This window comes from Bufo bufo, chromosome 8 (assembly GCF_905171765.1).
Source record: "Bufo bufo chromosome 8, aBufBuf1.1, whole genome shotgun sequence".
NCBI classification, from domain to species: Eukaryota; Metazoa; Chordata; class Amphibia; order Anura; family Bufonidae; genus Bufo; species Bufo bufo.
Window position 1 is genome coordinate 64,883,487 of NC_053396.1, and position 20,988 is coordinate 64,904,474.

General features: G+C 44.6%; 1 protein-coding gene and 1 long non-coding RNA gene across 3 annotated transcripts in view; both read left to right on the plus strand.

Annotated features, from left to right (window-relative positions):
• Positions 1-20,988, plus strand: part of NHSL2 (NHS like 2) — a 911,944-nt gene that overhangs the window by 340,948 nt on the left and 550,008 nt on the right. The gene's annotated exons all lie outside the window — the stretch shown is intronic.
• Positions 12,761-13,397, plus strand: LOC121009405. The gene is made up of 2 exons (XR_005780752.1): positions 12,761-13,070; positions 13,164-13,397. It is a non-coding gene; the product is annotated as an uncharacterized LOC121009405 (long non-coding RNA).

Consider the following 20,988-nt stretch of genomic DNA (forward strand, 5'->3'; position numbering starts at 1 on the left):
TTCTTGAAGGGAATACTACGTAATATAGGTATTTTGCATTGCTTAAAGTGTGTCTCTTGCAAGAAAACAATGTGTGTTTTAAGTTTACGGTTTGCATTTGTTAGGTGAAATCAGTCCTTTGACATTGAACCTGGGTAAACAGTTACAGTTCAATTATTTCTTTTTTAAAGGCATAGCTTACGCTTATAAAGGTGTCCGACTGGAAAAGAAGGTGCCTTCGAGAAGGGAAGTGAGGGAAAAAGTAAAAAAGAAGGAGAAAAGAAAGTGATAGAACGTAGATGTGGAAAAAAAGAAGAGGAGGGGAATCTCAAAGGGGGTCATTTATTAAACAGAAATACACCTAAATTAGGCCTAGACAAGGTCCTTTGTGCTGCAATCTGCGATTTTTCCCCGCTCACGCTAGGTCTAAAAAGTGGGTGTGGTGTGGGCTGGAAAGTGGATAGGCTGGCGCGCCCATCTCATTTACTCTTTTCTACGTCTGGTTTAGGCATAGAAAATGGTCTAAATGTCAGACAGCTAGGAAGCTGTCTTACATTTAGAAGCGGTGGTGGATCTGCCAAAGTTATGTAGAGGCTGGCGCCGGAGGCTGGGTAAGACAATTATGGGTAGAGAAAGGCTATTCATGCAAGAACATAAAAAACAAAAATAACCTTCAAACTTTGTGTGAAACGTACACAATAGCTCTATAACAGAGATAACTACGCCTATAAAAGGTTTATCAGAATTTGATATAGAATCCCATAGTGTGATGAGCAGGTCAATGACAAGAGTTGAAGTGGGATCAGTAGGATTGTCCACAGTTCTATAGTAGCCCATTCTCTGTGAACTGGATCATATCTTAGACCCTTGATTCCTACTTGTCCCTGACACCACAGAAGTTGCATAGCCTCCGTGAGAAATGGAGTGTAATAGCGGGCCTTTCTTACAAGGATCCTGAGAACACAAAGTTACGGTTCAAACACAATGAAAAAAAAACCTTGATGCAAGTCTCTTTCCAGAGTAGGTGAGGTCCATACATTTAGAGTCCCAAACAGGACAGAAGGCTGTTCGTATAAGTGGAGACAGTCTCAAGTCATCATCAGTGCCATTATGCCCTGGGATTTGGCCGACTTGGAGGTGGTCGACAATACTGCAATCCAAGATTGTATCTCTATAGGTTGGATACCAAGACTTGGCAAGGCATTCTCAAGATACTCCAGTGTATGAATAAATATTCGCCATCCTCCCTTAGGAATTGAAATTCCAAACAGGTAGAGCCATGTCTACTGCAGTTCTTCTGTACTCAGGGCCTCCAGTACCAGTTTGATTATGTGCCTTTTCGCAAGTGTGGATGGAGCTATATTGGTACACTGCTAACTCTTGACCTTCTTAGGTAACCACTGGTAGCTCCTGGCCTGCAGTCAGGATACAGGTCAGGCAATCTGGGTCGGGAACGGGAGAAACAAAGAAAGCAGGCAGGGATCAGACGATAAGTGGAGTCCAGGGACAAAGTATAGGTCAGGAACACAAGTGGTTATCAAGCTCTTTAGCAACAGACTAGGACCTTTACATTCAGGCATCTGGGAAAAGGGCGGAGACCCTTAAGTATGTGTAGGAGAGCCAGGGTTGGTTAACGAGGTCACCTGACCCAACCCAGCATGAAAACCAGCTGAACTCATGCTGTGTCCAGGGCTGAATGGAAGCTGTAGAGCGGAATCCTCAGAAGCAACATCACTCACACAAACAGAGTGTCCTGTACTGCAGTGGTAACTGGAAAGCACTGGCCAACGATCACTGAAGAGCACGGCGCCTGGGACCGCGGCGATAAGCAGGGGAACAGCACCGCACAGCAGTCACTGTTACAACAGTCCTCAGAAATGAAGGTACATCTTACGGATTTTAGGGCCAGGTTTGCAGAGGCCTTGAACCATACACTCATAAGAAACATCTCTAAAATGACCCTTATATTATAATCTACAATCATTAAAGAATTTATCTAGGTTTGCAGCGAGTGTTTTGACCCCTGTTTTTTCATAAAATTTATTAGAATTGCACCGTGAAAATCAAATAACATTTTTTTTCCAATAAAATGTTGCTTTAGCCCTAAATGTTTCATTTTTTACAAGGTGTAGTAGGAGAAAAATCACCCCATATTGTGTTACGTATTTTCTCCTAAATACAGTAACACCCCATATATGGTCATATACTACTGCACATGGCAGGTCTCAGAAGTTAAGGAGCGCCATTTGGCTTTTGGAGCACAGGTTCTTGGGCACTATGTAACATTTGTAATGCCCAGTAAAGTGTGAAACCCCAAAATTAACCCATTTTGGAAACTAAATCCCAAAAGGAATTTACCTGTGGCGGAGCAGTGTAATTACAATGCATTCACTTGAATGGGATGGAGCAGTTGCAATTACACTGTGCTGTCTCTGCAAAAGAGGCAACGTCCAGGTAATTTTTAAGAGGAAGCAGCACTTGAACGAAGGCTGCACCCCCTTCAAACAGCTGATTGACAGATGTGCTGGGAGTCAGACTTCCACTGATCTGATATTAATGACCTATCCTGAGGATATGTCATCATGTCATCCATATTAAGCTTTGACCATGGTGTTTTCCATTTTTAGGTTTTCGTTTTTGTACTCTCTACCTTCCCAGAACCTGCAACTTTTTACTTTACCATTCAAATAGCTCTATGAGGGCTTTATTTATGTGGGACAAGTTGCACTTTCTAATGGCACTATTTAATATTGCATACTATGTACTGAGAAGCTGGTCTAATATATCATTGCCTGCATCTTGTTGAACTGCCGACACTGTCGCAGTTAATCTCTTATTTTAGATATAGAATTAAGTGCATCTGGTTCAACTACTGACACAACCCCCGTTAACCTCTTATTTTACATATAGAATTACTGTGCCTCAGTATTAAAGGTTGGTCTAATATTTTGCCACGTGCATATTGTTCAACTGCTGACACAATCCCCATTAATATTTTAGTCGATCTATAGAGGGCGGTCTAATATATCGCCATCTGCATCTTGATGCACTGCTGGCAGATTTGCAGTTAATCTCTTATTTTATATACCGTATTTTTCGCCCTATAAGACGCACTCCCCCCCCCACAAAAGTGGGGGAAAATAGCAGTGCGTCTTATGGGGCGAATGCTGCAATGATACACGGCCGCCGCAACGGAGAGAGAGGAGGGGCTGGGGGCTGGCATCTGGATTCTAATGCACCGGCCCCGCTCACTGTTGTATAATCTTATCTAACCTGTTAAAATATAATAATCATGTGTAATCCAGCTGTATGACTTACAACATTAAGTTCCGTAGCAGGGAGGAGGCAGGCCGAGAGGGCGGACGGCGCATCACTCACTATGTCATGCGCCTGCACCGCCCACTTTATGAATGAAGCAGAAGGGACGGGCACGTGACGTAGTGAGTGACACGGCGCCCGCCCGCCCTCTCGGCCTGCCTCCTCCCTCCTCTCTGCTACGACAACTTAATGTTGTAAGTAATACAGATGGATTACACATGATTATTATATTTTAACAATGCCTCAGGTTAGATAAGATTATACAACAATGAGCGGGGCCGGTGCATTAGAATACAAGGACTGCACCGGTCCCTGCTGTCATTCCTAATCCATATGCCGACCCCTAGCCCCTGTATTTGGGGTCATTCACACTGCAGGGACACTGTTAGTGGGGATCTGTGGATGGCACATAGCATAAGATGCTATATATGTGTCACAGATCCGCCCATAGCAGTGTCAGCCACAGATCCCCCCATTACAGTGCCATCCACAGATCCCCCATAACAGTGCCATCCACAGATCCCCCATAACAGTGCCATCCACAGATCCCCCATAGCAGTGTGTCATCCACAGATCCCCCATAATAGTGCCATCCACAGACCACCATTAGTCCAAAACCCACCAAAAGCACACCTTTTGGTTAAATATTTTTTTTCTTATTTTCCTCCTAGTTGCGTCTTATGTGCAGGTGCATCTTATAGGGTGAAAAATATGGTATATAATTACTCTGCCTCAGTATTAAAGGGTGGTCTAATATTTCACCATCTGCATCTTGTTAAACTGCTGATACATTTGCAGTTAATCTCTTATTTATATATAGAATTATTGTGTCTTAGTATTAAAGGGCAGTCTAATATATCTCCATGTGAATCTTGTTGAACTGCTTACACAATCCCCATTAATGTTTTATTTGATATATAGAATTACTGTAATATTAAAAGGTCGGTATAATATATCACCACGTGCATCTTGTTAAACTGCTGATACAATCCCTGTTCATTTTTTTGTTTATATATAGAATTACTGTGCTTCAGTATTAAAGGGCGGTCTAATATATTGCAAAGAAAAAGGGGGTCAGTCAGCACATCCCAAAGCGCAGGGGCACGTTGCTATGGCTGAGAACAAGACTGTTAAACAAAACAAGCAATGCAACAGCTCACTGCAAACCAAATAAAGTACAAAATTGCATCATAATTGCAAATGCTGAACTAATAAGTTAGAGATACTTGGCAAATCGTTTTGTACAAAATTATTTGAGCCCGTCTGCCGAACATCAAGGCAATCTCTAGTTAGACGGGTTCCTAACACTAAATATACCTGTTATGTGCCATAGCGGCTATCATATAATTCAGAAAGTGCAGGTTCCACTTACATGCTGGATCCGCCTGAATTTCTGTCATTTTCGGTGCCAAAATGGCCTCCATTATATCCAGGGAAAGCAGTTACCAGCATGCACGCCGGGCCCACTCCACACCACCCCTGGTGCCACATGGTCACCAAGGACTGCAATGAGAGTCCACACACTATCTCTCTCCTGGTGCCAGATGGCTTCAGTGAGTGAGGGGGAGCGGGCCAAGCTATATACTAACACTAATTAAAATCAACCTGTGGGACAGACGAGCTGGTCAGGAGTGCACGACTGGGGAGGCAGCCACACCTCCAGTACAAACTGCAAAGAAAAAGGGGGTCAGTCAGCACATCCCAAAGCGCAGGGGCACGTTGCTATGGCTGAGAACAAGACTGTTAAACAAAACAAGCAATGCAACAGCTCACTGCAAACCAAATAAAGTACAAAATTGCATCATAATTGCAAATGCTGAACTAATAAGTTAGAGATACTTGGCAAATCGCTTTGTACAAAATTATTTGAGCCCGTCTGCCGAACGTCAAGGCAATCTCTAGTTGGACGGGTTCCTAACACTAAATATACCTGTTATGTGCCATAGCGGCTATCATATACCGTAATTCAGAAAGTGCAGGTTCCACTTACATGCTGGATCCGCCTGAATTTCTGTCATTTTCGGTGCCAAAATGGCCTCCATTATATCCAGGGAAAGCAGTTACCAGCATGCACGCCGGGCCTACTCCACACCACCCCTGGCGCCACATGGTCACCAAGGACTGCAATGAGAGTCCACACACTATCTCTCTCCTGGTGCCAGATGGCTTCAGTGAGTGAGGGGGAGCGGGCCAAGCTATATACTAACACTAATTAAAATCAACCTGTGGGACAGACGAGCTGGTCAGGAGTGCACGACTGGGGAGGCAGCCACACCTCCAGTACAAACTGCAAAGAAAAAGGGGGTCAGTCAGCACATCCCAAAGCGCAGGGGCAAGTTGCTATGGCTGAGAACAAGACTGTTAAACAAAACAAGCAATGCAACAGCTCACTGCAAACCAAATAAGGTACAAAATTGCATCATAATTGCAAATGCTGAACTATTAAGTTAGAGATACTTGGCAAATCGTTTTGTACAAAATTATTTGAGCCCGTCTGCCGAACGTCAAGGCAATCTCTAGTTAGATGGGTTCCTAACACTAAATATACCTGTTATGTGCTATAGCGGCTATCATATAATTCAGAAAGTGCAGGTTCCAATTCAGGCGGATCCAGCATGTAAGTGGAACCTGCACTTTCTGAATTATATGATAGCCGCTATGGCACATAACAGGTATATTTAGTGTTAGGAACCCGTCTAACTAGAGATTGCCTTGACGTTCGGCAGACGGGCTCAAATAATTTTGTACAAAACGATTTGCCAAGTATCTCTAACTTATTAGTTCAGGATTTGCAATTATGATGCAATTTTGTACTTTATTTGGTTTGCAGTGAGCTGTTGCATTGCTTGTTTTGTTTAACGGTCTAATATATTGCTCCGTGCATCTTGTTCAACTGCTGCAACATTCATATTTAATCTGTTACATTACTGGTACAGCTACTGACTGTACATTATGGCCAAGAGACAGTTGGCTGGGCCCTCTAAAGAAACTGATGCATCTCACACTGGCCTGTGCCCCCTCTGTAGCAGTCAGGGCTCATCAGCGTCAGTAGAAGGAAGCTGTTAATCCTTCCCATGGACTTCAAAGTTGTTTATTGCTCCTGTTGCTCCTCCTCCTTCTCCACGTTACTTATTTAGACAGCAATTGTTCACCAAGGTGATTACAAAAAGAGAACAGTATGCGTGCCCTCATCCAATGGCGCAGAAGCTAAACGTGCACCTGGCCAAGTTACTGGTACTACAGTCCCTCCCTTTGTATGCATTTGGAAGTATGTAGTATGTAGTAGAATATGGAAATCATTTTTTTAAAGGGATTCATATCTACAGTGTTAATAATTTTTTCAGTAGTTTTTCATTTCACAGAATAGAGCCATTTACAATTTAAATATGTTCATTTTTATATTTATTCTCAGACTGTTTTTGAAAGTTCTTTATTGTTTGTATTGCTTTCAGAGCATATGGTACAGGGCCCATTTTTGTTTTTGCATTTTCCTTTTTTCCTCCCTAGCCATATGAGGGCTTATTTTTGGGGGATAAATTGTACTATTTAAGAACATTATTCAAGTTACCATGTCTGTTATTGGAAAATAGGAAATAAATTCTTTGTGGGGTTACATAAAAAAAAAACAACTACAATTTCACCATGGTTTTCAGGGTTTTAACATCCTGATGTTCACTGTCCACTGAAAATGTCATAACATCCTTATTCTGCTGCTCAATACAAATATGGCAATACCAAACATGAATATATTTTTTTATCTACTACTTTCATCACCATTTTCTGACTGCCATAACTTTTTTTTATATTTCGGTCTAAGGAGCTGTATGAGGGCTTGATTTCTGTGGGTTGGTACTGTACAATTTTTCTGGTACATACGACTTTTTGATCATTGTTAGGCCTCTTTCACATGGGCGTCGTGTGTGAGGGCTGGACAAGATGCGGGTGCGTTGGAGGAAATTTTAATGCGTTTTGCAAGCGCGTGAGAAAAATCGGCATGTTTGGTACCCAGACCCGAACCCGGACTTCTTCACATGGTTATAAGGGAAAATAATAGCATTTCCTAATACAGAATGCTAAGTGGGGTACCTCAGGGGTCAGTATTGGGCCCTATTCTCTTCAATATATTTATTAATGATCTTGTAGAAGGCTTGCATAGTAAAATATAAATTTTCGCAGATGACACTAAACTGTGTAAAGTAATTAACACTGAAGAGGACAGTATACTACTACAGAGGGATCTGGATAGATTGCAGGCTTGGGCAGATAAGTGGCAGATGAGGTTTAACACTGACAAATGTAAAGTTATGCACATGGGAAGGAATAATGCAAGTCACCCGTACATACTAAATGGTAAAACACTCGGTAACACCAACATGGAAAAGGACCTAGGAATTTTAATAAACAGCAAACTAAGCTGCAAAAAACAGTGTCAGGCAGCTGCTGCCAAGGCCAATAAGATAATGGGTTGCATCAAAAGGGGCATAGATGCCCGTGATGAGAACATATTCCTACTACTTTACAAATCATTAGTCAGACCACACATGGAGTACTGTGTACAGTTCTGGGCTCCAGTGAACAAGGCAGACATAGCAGAGCTGGAGAGGGTCCACAGGAGGGCAACTAAAGTAATAACTGGAATGGGGCAACTACAGTACCCTGAAAGATTATAAAATTAGGGTTATTCACGTTAGAAAAAAGACGACTGAGGGGAGATCTAATTACTATGTATAAATATATCAGGGATACAGAGATCTATCCCATCATCTATTTATCCCCAGGACTGTGACTGTGACTAGGGGACATCCTCTGCGTTTGGAGGAAAGAAGGTTTGTACACAAACATAGAAAAGGATTCTTTACGGTAAGAGCAGTGAGACTATGGAACTCTCTGCCTGAGGAGGTGGTGATGGTGAGTACAATAAAGGAATTCAAGAGGGGCCTGGATGTATTTCTGGAGTGTAATAATATTACAGGATATAGCTACTAGAGAGGGGTCGTTGATCCAGGGAGATATTCTGATTGCCTGATTGGAGTCGGGAAGGAATTTTTTATTCCCCTAAAGTGAGGAAAATTGGCGTCTACCTCACAGGGTTTTTTTGCCTTCCTCTGGATCAACTTGCAGGATGACAGGCCGAACTGGATGGACAAATGTCTTTTTTCGGCCTTATGTACTATGTTATGTACTATGTTACTATGTAAATTGGGGATGGAGGGGTTAAAACAAAATAATAAAAATTAAACTCACCTCATCCACTTGTTCGCGCAGCCCGGCTTATTTCTTCTTCTTTGTGGACCTGGGAGGAAAAGGACCTTTGGTGACGTCACTGTGCTCATCACATGGTCCATCACATGGTCCATCACCATGGTGATGGACCTTTGGTGACGTCACTGCGCTCATCACATGGTCGTTTTCCTCCCAGGTCCTCAAAGAAGAAGAAAGAAGACAAGCTAGGCTGCGCGAACAAGTGGATGAGGTGAGTTTAATTATTCTTTTTTATCTTTCAACCCCTCCATCCCTAATTTACTTAGCATTCTGTATTAAAAATGCTATTATTTTCCCTTATAACCATGTTATAAGGGAAAATAATAAAGTTTGGGTTCCCATTCCGATCATCTCCTAGCAAACATGCGTGAAAATCGCACCGCATCCGCACTTGCTTGCGGATACTTGCGATTTTCATGCAGCCCCATTCACTTCTATGGGGCCTGCGTTGCGTGAAAAACGCACAATATAGAGCTGCGATTTTCACGCAACGAACCAGTGATGCGTGAAAATCACTGCTCATGTGCACAGCCCCATTGGAGTGAATGGGTCCGGATTCAGTGCGGATGCAATGCGTTCACCTTACGCATTGCACCCGCACGGAATTCTCGCCCGTGTGAAAGGGGCCTTAGGCCTCCTGCACACGACCGTTTGGATCCGCAATACATGGGCACTGTTCCGTGTGCATTCCGGATCACGGATCCGGACCTATTCACTTCAATGGGTCCGCAAATCCAGAGATGCGGAATGGTGCGGAACGGAAGCACAGAACGGAACCCTACGGAAGCACTACAGAGTGATTCCGTGGGGTTTCGTCCCGTACTTCCAGTCTGCAAAAAGACAGAACATGTCCTATCTTTTTGTGGAACGGCCGGATCGCGGACCCATTAAAGTCAATGGGTCCACGATCCGCTGCGGCTGCCCCACGGTCGGTGTTCATGCAAAATGCGTGCCGCAGCACAGCCACGGGGCACACACGTTCATGTGCAGGAGGCCTTATTCGAATTTTTTTTTGGGTGGGGGTGGGAATTGACAAGAAATGTTGAATCGTGTGTTTTTCATTTTTTTTCCCTTTACGGCTATCAGCACACATAAATTTTTTATTATTTTTAATATATTTTAATAGTTCAGACATTTTCAAACGTGCCGCTTCTAAATGTAACACAGCTTTCTAGGACCTTTGCGCCACAATTTGTGCCAGAAATGTGCCTAATATAGGCATATTTCTGGTCAGTAAATGGTCCCCTTATATATATATATTTTTTTTTTTACAGTGACAACTTTTAACCCCCTTATGGGGCTAGAACCTGGTATATTTTCATCCCTTGTCCTATTCTCCCTAATCACCATTCCCCATTATTGCAGCCGGGTGTCTACTATATGATACAGCCGACACCCGCCAATTATGGAGCAGGCTGAATAAATCAGCCTACTCCATACATTCCCTCAGCCACCGTGACATACGGGTATACCTGATTTATAGCTATTCGTGAGAAATGTATTTGTAGCAAATCAAATTAATTGTCGAAGTTTGGCGAATCGACTGAATCAAATTGTTCAAAAGTTTGCTCTTCACTATTCACCATTCAGATTATACACATTTATTTTTTATTAGTACAGTGTTTTGGGATGTGGCAATGCAAATTATATATTTTTTAGAAAGGGAGGGTTCTTTGACTTTTTATATTTTTTTTATTTCTTTATATTCTATATTCTTTATATTCGCTCCTCACTATTCACCATTCAGATTATACACATTTATATTTTAATAGTACAGTGTTTTGGGATGTGGCAATGCAAATTATATATTTTTTTATTTTATAAAAGGGGGGGTTCTTTGACTTTTTATATTTTTTTATTTCTTTATATTCTATATTCTTTATATTCGCTCCTCACTATTCACCATTCAGATTATACACATTTATCTTTTAATAGTACAGTGTTTTGGGATGTGGCAATGCAAATTATATATTTTTTATTTTATGAAAGGGGGGTTCTTTGACTTTTTATATTTTTTTTATTTCTTTATATTTTAATAATATTTTTTTAAACTTTTCTTTACACATATTTTAAGTCCTCTTAGGAGACTTTAGCAAGGGATTGTTATATTGTTTGTCCCATAGACTGCAATCAATTATCATTGCAGCCTATTGGAGTTGCGCTATTTTCCTATGGAGCCCTGCCACCTGCAGGCTTCCATAGGAACTACTGCTTTGGTAGCCTCAGATCCTTTTGCAGAGATCAAGGCTATCACAAGGAATTAACAGCAGCACCGATCGCCATGTGAGAGAGCTGTGCAGGTCCCAGGAGTGCATCGCTTTCAGGGAAAGCTTCTGCCCTGCATATCTGGCGGAAGTCAAGAAGGGACATGCACACACCAGTGAAAAATGGCCATACAACAGCCGCTGGACTCCTGGATCCTGGCTCACTTGCAATAAAATGAGTGTGCTGCTAGTAGGAGTAATTGAGGGATTTGCAGCAATAATTGAGATCCAGACTTGTAATAAAGTTCAAACTTGTCTTTACTATATGCAGCTTTCATCCAAGTGAGATACAGCAATAGTCTTGGGTCCCAGCAGGTATTGGCAATATGTGGCAGGGATCTGTCTTCTGCTTCTATAATGTGCCTGGAGCTCTCTGCAGGATAAGTAGTCTGTTTGTGGCTCTGTAATGTGGCAGAAATCACTATCTTCTGCACTATCTTCTGCTGTATTGGGGACTGACTAGCTGAGGAGGAATTTAGCTTCTCCTGGTCTCTGGATGGTACTCACAGTTGTGCTCCTAGGGTATGCTTCTTCCTGGAATACTGGAGGTGGCTGCTTGCTTCTACCACCTGAGGCTGAAGGCTCAGACTGGGAATGATGATCTTTTGTCTCAGCCAAAACAAGATCTTGGCTTGAATCCCTAGAACTGGGAGCTCCTACAAGCACAGCCTTCCCCTAGCCGGGGTGGCTGCCACACTAACTGAACTTCCTTCCCCACCCATGAGGCAGGATGTGGGAACATTCCACACCTCCTCAAAAAGGGGGGGAGCTAAACTGGAATGTACTATTCCAGTCTAGATATTCTAAACTGTTACTAAGGCCCTGCTAACACATTGCTGCCACCTGCTGGTGAACATGAAAATTACAGCAAATACATTTAAAGGGTTTCTATCACTTCATATGACATAATTAGCTGGCAGACACTAGCGATCTGCTAGTGTCTGCTCTGGCCAACCATCCTACTATAATCACTTGTGGGGCAACGGTTTTGCTAAAAAACTAACTTTTATAAATATGCTAATGAGCCTCTAGGTGCTATGTGGGCGTCATTAGCACCTAGAGGCTCCGTCTACCTTCATACACAGCGGCCGCCCAGCACGTCCCTCCAGCCCGCCCATGTCCTCCTCCGTGTGACGCAGCGGCCGAATTCTCGCGCATGCGCCGTGCGCGGCTGTATTTAGCGCATTAGAGATGTCTGAGCTCGGAGCGGTCAGACATTCAATGCGCATGCGCCGAATACAGCCGCGCATGCGCATTGAATGTCTGACCGCTCCGAGCTCAGACATCTCTAATGCGCCGAATACAGCCGCGCACGGCGCATGCGCGAGAATTCGGCCGCTGCGTCACACGGAGGAGGACATGGGCGGGCTGGAGGGACGTGCTGGGCGGCCGCTGTGTATGAAGGTAGACGGAGCCTCTAGGTGCTAATGACGCCCACATAGCACCTAGAGGCTCATTAGCATATTTATAAAAGTTAGTTTTTTAGCAAAACCGTTGCCCCACAAGTGATTATAGTAGGATGGTTGGCCAGAGCAGACACTAGCAGATCGCTAGTGTCTGCCAGCTAATTATGTCATATGAAGTGATAGAAACCCTTTAACAAGTGTTTCAATGCACATTTGTGAGGATATTAGATAAAATCACATTAGATGACTGTACAAATACACTTAACGGGTTGTAGCGGGGTAAAAGAGTTTCGTAACATAACTCTGGGATGTTACAGACACATCTCAGGTTAATTTGCATATGTATTAAATCAGTTGTTTTACACAATAAAAGCACACAGAGCTATAGGGACTGGGTATTGCGGATGTGCCGGATGTGCTAGCGGCCATCTAGCAACCCATGTCCTCAGCACTATACACAAAATCCCAGTGACAGGTTTCCTTTAAAGGGGTTGTCCGGGATTGGGGACATTGCTCTAATAGTATAAGTGTGGCATACACATTACATACAAGCAGGTAGTACCTTTGTCACAGATTTCTGCAGCCCCGTTTTCATCTTTGAAATTCATGGCCGGAAGTTACTGTTTTCTTCTCCTCAGTGACGTACCGGGTCCCTTGCAGGCAAGCAAAGCTTCCTCTTCCGCTGCTCAGGGAGCCCGGTGACGTCACTGGCAGCAAATGAATCGAGGTGAATATTTATGAGGGGCGGAGTTACAGCAGCTGGACGACATCCCGCTAAGCCCCGCCCCTTAGCCCGCTAAGCCCCGCCCCTCCAGTCCGGTGAGCTTCAGAATGAATTGAGGTGAATATTGATGAGGGGGCGGAGTTACAGTGGCTGGCCGACATCCCGCTAAGCCCCGCCCCTCCAGTCCGGTGAGCTTCAGAATGAATTGAGGTGAATATTGAGGAGGGGGCGGAGTTACAGCGGAGCAGAGAGACAGCTGTAACCGCCTGATGCTGCGCTGCCCCAGGACCCACAGGGCAGTGCAGCCGGAAGTCAGGTAAAGATAAACAGATATATAAACAATGAGTGGGGGACCGTTGGAGCCACATAGAAGTGGCAAAAATAGCTGAAAATGTATGGAGGCCTTTACTTAGATGTACATTGTGAGTAAACGTGTTTTTTTTTAAAATATTTGGTTCCGGACAACCCCTTTAAGTTCGAAGTCGCACGAGAGTTCAGTGAATAACATTGGGTTTTGATTCTATGACTTAAAATACATTTTAAAACAGGAATCCGAATTTGGTTTTGATACGGAGGCACAAGCATTAAAATAAAGGTTTTGAACAATCAACTTTGGGTTTTGGATCTGAAGCTCGATTTGCCCACCCCTAGCTGCTAGTATAAAACAGGCACACTAGTTCAATATGGTCTTTTAGGGGCTAAAATCACTCACCTTATCCACTTGCACGCACACAGGCAGTCGCTCCTCTCTTGATTGTGAAGGACCTGCGCTCAGCATGATGATGTCACCACACAATCATACTGAAAGCGCACAGTGACGTCACCATGTTTAGTATAGGTCCTTTGGCAGGTCCTGCACAATCAAGAGGGGAGCGACATGCAAATGGATGAGGTGAGTGTTTTTGTTTTTATTTCTAAAAAACATAGTAACATAGTTAAAAAATTGACTTTAAACTTTAATTATTACACTCCAGAAACACATCCAGGCCCCTCTTGAACTATTTTAGTGAATTCACCATCACCACTTCCTCAGACAGAGAGTTCCATAGTCCCACTGCTCTTACTGTAAAGAATCCTCTTCTATGTTTGTGTACAAACCTTCTTTCCTCCAGACGCAGAGGATGTACCCTTGTCACAGTCACATTCCTGGGGATAAATAGATGATGGGAAAAATCTCTGTACTGTCCCCTGATATATTTATACATAGTTCTCCCCTCAGTCCTCATTTTTCTAAAGCGAATAACCCTAATGTTGATAATCCTTCAGGGTACTCTAGCCCCCCATTCCAGTTATTACTTTAGTTGCCCTCCTCTGCACCCTTTCCAGCTCTGCTATGTCTGCCTTGTTCACAGGAGCCCAGAACTGTACACAGTACTTCATGTGTAATCTGACTAGTGATTTGTAAAGTGGTAGGACTATGTTCTCATCACGGGCATCTATGCCCCTTTTCATGCAACCCATTATCTTATTGGCCTCGGCAGCAGCTGCCTGACTCTGGTTTAGTCAGCTTAGTTTTCTGTTCACAAAAATTCCTAGGTCCTTTTCCATGTCAGTGTTAGGGCTCTTTCACACTTGCGTTGTTCTTTTCCGGCATAGAGTTCCGTCGTCGGGGCTCTATGCTGGAAGAATCCTGATCAGGATTATCCCAATGCATTCTGAATGGAGAGAAATCCGTTCAGGATGCATCAGAATGTCTTCAGTTCAGGACCGGAACGTTTTTTGGCCGGAGAAAATACCGCAGCATGCTGCGCTTTTTGCTCCGGTCAAAAATCCTGAACACTTGCCGCAAGGCCGGATCCGGAATTAATGCCCATTGAAAGGCATTAATCCGGATACGGCCTTAAGCTAAACGTCGTTTCGGCGCATTACCAGATCCAACGTTTAGCTTTTTCTGAATGGTTACTATGGCTGTCAGGACACTAAAGTCCTGTTTGCCATGGTAAAGTGTAGTGGGGAGCGGGGGAACAGTATACTTACCGTCCGTGCGGCTCCCGAAGCGCTTCAGAGTGACGTCAGGGCGCCCCACGCGCATGGATGACGTGATCGCATGGATCACGTCATCCATGCGCAATGGCCGCTCTGACGTCATTCTGGAGCGCCCCGGGAGCCGCACGGACGGTAAGTATACTGCTCCCCCGCTCCCCACTACTACTATGGCAGCCAGGACTTTAATAGCGTCCTGGGTGCCATAGTAACACTGAACGCATTTTGAAGACGGATCCGTCTTCAAATGCTTTCAGTTCACTTGCGGTTTTTCGGATCCGGCGGGCACCTCCGGCAAATGGAGTGCACGACGGATCCGGACAACGCAAGTGTGAAAGAGGCCCAGTGTTTTACCATTTAGTATGTACGGGTGACTTCCATTATTCCTTTCCATGTGCATAACCTTACATTTGTCAGTGTTAAACCTCATCTGCCACTTCTCTGCACAAGCCTCCAATCTATCCAGATCCATCTGTAGCAGTATGCTGTCCTCTTCCGTGTTAATTAATTTGCACAGCTTAGTGTCATCTGCAAAAATTGATCACAAGATCATTAATAAATATATTGAAGAGAATAGGGCACAATACTGACTCCTGAGGTACTCCACTAGTGACAGTGACCAAATCTGAGTGTGTACCATTAATAACTGTAAAGGGGGAATATTAATTACCAATATTCATGCAAATATCAATAATTAATATTCATAAATAGGAGGAGCCGTCTACCGATGACTCCGCCTATTTATACCTTTATAATAATAACACACTATTCCTTTGCTTTACACTACACGCTAAACTAGCTGCATGCGCCTTACTGAACTAACTACCGCTAATAACCACACGTTACACAGATAGTACAAATAATACAAGATATTTATTAATACCTACAGTACACTACGCACGCAATCCCAATACCACCCCACACACTATCTATACAATACACTTACATACATTCATTAGCAGCCCACCCAATCTGGCTCTAAACTGTCCCTATGAACGAAGGGTTAACGGTGGCGCTGCAAGGGTAAATGCAGGCCACAGACACAGGGTTACAGGGTACAGCAGGGGTAAAAGGGGTAATCTAGGACAGGGCCTGCAGGGATAGGGATTGATGTGTTGGTGGCAGGGAAGGGGTTACTATTGTTGGAGATATAGGGGGTAAGTGAGGGGTAGGTAGGGGCTAGACAGGTAGGGGTTAATCAAGCAGTGAATGGTTATTGCAGCAGGGGTATACAGTCATGTGAAAAAATTAGGACACCCTTTGAAAGCATGTGGTTTTTTGTAACATTTTTAATAAATGGTTATTTCATCTCCGTTTCAACAATACAGAGAGATTAAAGTAATCCAACTAAACAAAGAAAACTGAAGAAAAGTCTTTTCAAGATCTTCTGTAAATGTCATTCTACAAAAATGCCTATTCTAACTGAGGAAAAAGATAGGACACCCTTGCCCCTAATAGCGAGTGTTACCTCCTTTGGCTGAAATAACTGCAGTGAGACGGTTCTTGTAGCCATCTACCAGTCTTCGACATCGGTCTGAGGAAATTTTACCCCACTCCTCAATGCAGAACTTTTTCAGCTGTGAGATGTTTGAGGGGTTTCTTGCACGTACAGCCCTTTTCAAGTCACCCCACAGCATCTCAATGGGATTCAAATCTGGACTTTGACTTGGCCATTCCAGGACTCTCCATTTCTTCTTTTTCAGCCAATCTTTGGTTGATTTACTAGTATGTTTTGGGTCATTGTCATGTTGCATGGTCCAGTTCCGCTTCAGCTTTAATTTTCTAACTGATGGTCTCACATGTTCTTCAAGCACCTTCTGATACACAGTAGAATTCATCGTGGATTCTATGATGGTGAGCTGACCAGGTCCTGCTGCAGCAAAGCAGCCCCAAACCATGACACTTCCACCTCCATGCTTCACAGTTGGTATGAGGTTCTTTTCTTGGAATGCTGTGTTTGGTTTACGCCAAACATGTCCTCTGCTGTTGTGTCCAAATAATTCAATTTTGGACTCATCTGTCCAAAGAACATTATTCCAGAAGTCCTGGTCTTTGTCAACTTTATCTCTGGCAAATGTCAGTCTGGCCTCGATGTTTCTCTTGGAAAGCAAAGGTTTCCTCCTTGCACACCTCCCATGCAAGTTAAACTTGTACAGTCTCTTTCTGATTGTAGAGGCATGTACTTCTACATCAACAGTAGCCAGAGCCTGCTGTAGTTCTCGAGATGACACTTTAGGGTTTTTGGAGACCTCTTTTAGCATCTTGCGGTCTGCTCTTGGGGTGAACTTGCTGGGGCGACCAGTCCTGGGCATGTTGGCAGTTGTTTTGAAAGCCCTCCACTTGTAGACTATCTTCCGGACAGTGGAATGGCTGATTTCAAAATCTTTTGAGATCTTTTTAAATCCCTTCCCAGACTCATAGGCTGCTACAATCTTTTTTCTGAAGTCCTCTGACAGCTCTTTTGCTCTCACCATGGTGCTCACTCTCACTTCAACAGTCAGGAGCACACCAAACTAAATGTCTGAGGTTTAAATAGGGCAAGCCTCATTCAACATGCAGAGTAACGATCTACTAATTATGTGCACCTGGTGTGAGATCTGAGCCAATTTACATGTGAGGGTGTCCTATCTTTTTCCTCAGTTAGAATAGGCATTTTTGTAGAATGACATTTACAGAAGATCTTGAAAAGACTTTTCTTCAGTTTTCTTTGTTTAGTTGGATTACTTTAATCTCTCTGTATTGTTGAAACGGAGATGAAATAACCATTTATTAAAAATGTTACAAAAAACCACATGCTTTCAAAGGGTGTCCTAATTTTTTCACATGACTGTACTTAGCCCTTCCAGGGTTATAAGGCCTTCTCCAGGGGCACGTGATGAAGCTGCTCTCTCCCATGTGTCTCTGTTTGTAGTCCCATGGGCCAGCCCGACGGAAGACTTTTACCATCACCATTTCTCCAACAGCGGGCATTGGTGTTTCCCCCTGTAGATATGGTTTGTGCAACCGTATCGCTGCATGAGGCAGTAACTCCTTCAGGTTCTGCTGAACCTGTTGGAGAAACATGTCTCTGGCGATGGGGTTCGTTAGGCAGACATAGGGGCATCTTACGTCTGGTCATAAGTTCAAACGGGGAGATACCGGTACTGGAGGCCTCGGTGGCTCGAATACCCATTAGCACGGCTGGAAGATAGGTTCCTCAAGAGGAACCCTTCTCCAGCAGTGCCTTGGAAAGCCGGGTTTTGATGGTCCGGTTCATCCGCTCCACGGTGCCCGCTGACTGAGGGTGATAAGGCACATGAAACCTTTGCCTTATGTCTAAGAGACCACAAAGCGCTTTCATTACCTTACCCGTGAAATGGGTCCCTCTGTCTGATTCTATCACTCTGGGGATACCCCATCGTGACAGAACCTGTTCCCATAGAACACGGGCAGTGGTGGTAGCCGTATCGTTGACCGTGGGGATGGCTTCTACCCATTTTGAGAAGACATCCACTATCACCAGTGCGACTTCCGGTTGGCAATGGTCCGATAAAATCAATTTGTATCGCGGACCACGGACCATCAGCAGGAGGAACTCGCTGCAACGCCGGCTTTAGGAGCTGACACCCTTGGGTTGACTTGAGCACACACCAGGCACTGTTGATTAACCTCCTCTACTGAATTGGACATTCCTGGCCAGTATAAGTTGTCCCTCAGGAGAGGCAAGAGTTTATTTCGGTCGAGGTGTCCAAACAGTTGGTGGTTCAATCGCGTCAGCTTCGGCAGATGCTGCGGGATCACCGGAAGGGGAAGTTGCTGAGTACCGGTATCGTAACACAGGATCCCTTGCTGTACAGACCAGGGATACTGTGGCGATTTGATATGTGTCATTAGAAGAGGATCTTTGGCTTGTTCCGCTTCAAATGACACCGGGTCATCACTCAGATGGGTACGCGTTGCAATCCGGTGCGTTGGTAGTGGCCCAGTGCATGGTTCCTGGAGGGTACCAGACACTGCCGCTGGTTTTGCCAGCTCATCTGCCTTGTTGTTACCCACTAAATGTTCGTCCCCTTTTTGATGTGCCGGGATTTTGATAATGGCTGCTTCCGTCATGTGTGCCATGCCCCACTCCCACAGCTCTTTCAGGACCGACACATGAGCCAGAGGTTTGTTTTGACTGTCCACAAATCCTCTCCTCTTCCATATGTCAAGATGCAGGGTGAGGGAGCGAACTACATATGAACTGTCGCTATATATAGTTAGTTTCCCTGGTGGCTGAAGAAGCAGAGCTTCTTTGACAGCCTTTAGCTCTGCCCGCTGTGCCGACATGTGACCCGGTAACCTGACAAGACTCTGGGTACCAGTGGTCTCATCCAGCACAGAAAAACCTGTGACCTATTCCCCATCCAGAGATGGGTGTAGGAACCCCAAAAAATCTGAGGGGGACAGCATTTTTGCTCGCCGGGTATATTCTTATTCAGTAAACTGTGAGTTGTTTATATCGTTACATTTTAAGTGTGTGTGTGTGTGTGTGAGACACCCCCCCCACACACACACTTACAGTTCTGAAGACTCAGGGGTGCTGGCTGGCTTGCCTGAGGTGCTGGCTGGCTTGGCCGGGCTGGAAGTGGGCACAATAAGAAAAAAATATTTTTCATTACACCTCAGGTCAGACCCCCAATGTTAATCAGACCTCAGCTAACAGCCCCAATAGGATCCCCAATGTTAATAAGACCTCAGATCACACCTCAGCTCAGACCCAATATGAATGACCCCCAATCAGACCTCAGATAAGAGCCCCAGTGCCTCTCATCAGCCCCCCAGTGCCTCTCATCAGCCAGTAATAACAGCCCCCCCAATCATGTGCCAGTAATAACAGCCCCCCAATCATGTGCCAGTAATAACAGCCCCCCCAATCATGTGCCAGTAATAACAGACCCCCCCAATCATGTGCCAGTAATAACAGACCCCCCCAATCATGTGCCAGTAATAACAAACCCCCCCAATCATGTGCCAGTAATAACAGACCCCCCCAATCATGTGCCAGTGATACCAGACCCCCCCCAATCATGTGCCAGTAATACCAGACCCCCCAATCATGTGCCAGTAATACCATACCCCCCCAATCATGTGCCAGTAATACCAGACCCCCTCAAATTCCCCAATCATGTGCCAATATAATACCAGACCCCCCAATCATGTGCCAGTAATACCAGACGCCCCCAAATTCCCCAATCATGTGCCAGTATAATACCAGACACCCCAATCATGTGCCAGTAATACCAGACCCCCCCAATCATGTGCCAGTAATACCAGACCCCCCCAAATTCCCCAATCATGTGCCAGTATAATATCAGACCCCCCAATCATGTGCCAGTAATACCAGACCCCCCAATCATGTGCCAGTAATACCAGACGGTCCAGACCCCCCCCATCATGTGCCAGTATAATACCAGACCGCCAATCATGTGCCAGTAATACCAGACTCCCCAATCATGTGCCAGTAATACCAGACCCCCCCAATCATGTGCCAGTAATACCAGATGGTCCAGACCCCCCCCAATCATGTGCCAGTAATACCAGACCCACCCAATCATGTGGCAGTATTGTAATACCAGGCCAATGCCTGATGAAAATACGTGGGGCTGCTGTGTAACCCCTGGGGCAGTACAGCAAACATGTACTGTTTGTCCCCCACCGTAAAGGCAAATTTGTACCGGCATGACTCCGTGAGTTCAATGGAGAAGAACCAGTTAGCAACATCTACGGTCAAGAATACGCGGCTTTTGCCGCTTATTCTGGCCATGATGTCGGGAGTCTGGGCCACCACTGGAGCGGACATTGGGGTGTATTTATTGAGGACCCGGAGGTCTATGGTAAGCCTCCATGAACTAGTGTCCTTCTTCTTGACTGGCCAGAGGTCATTGTTGCATTTTGAATTACCCTCAATGACCACACCCCTAGTCTTCAATTCCTGGACCGTGTCCATAATTGAATGGGTGGCCTCTGGTGGAAATCGGTATTGGCATTGAGGTGGAGGGTCAGGACCCTGTATGTCCACCTGAACGCCAAT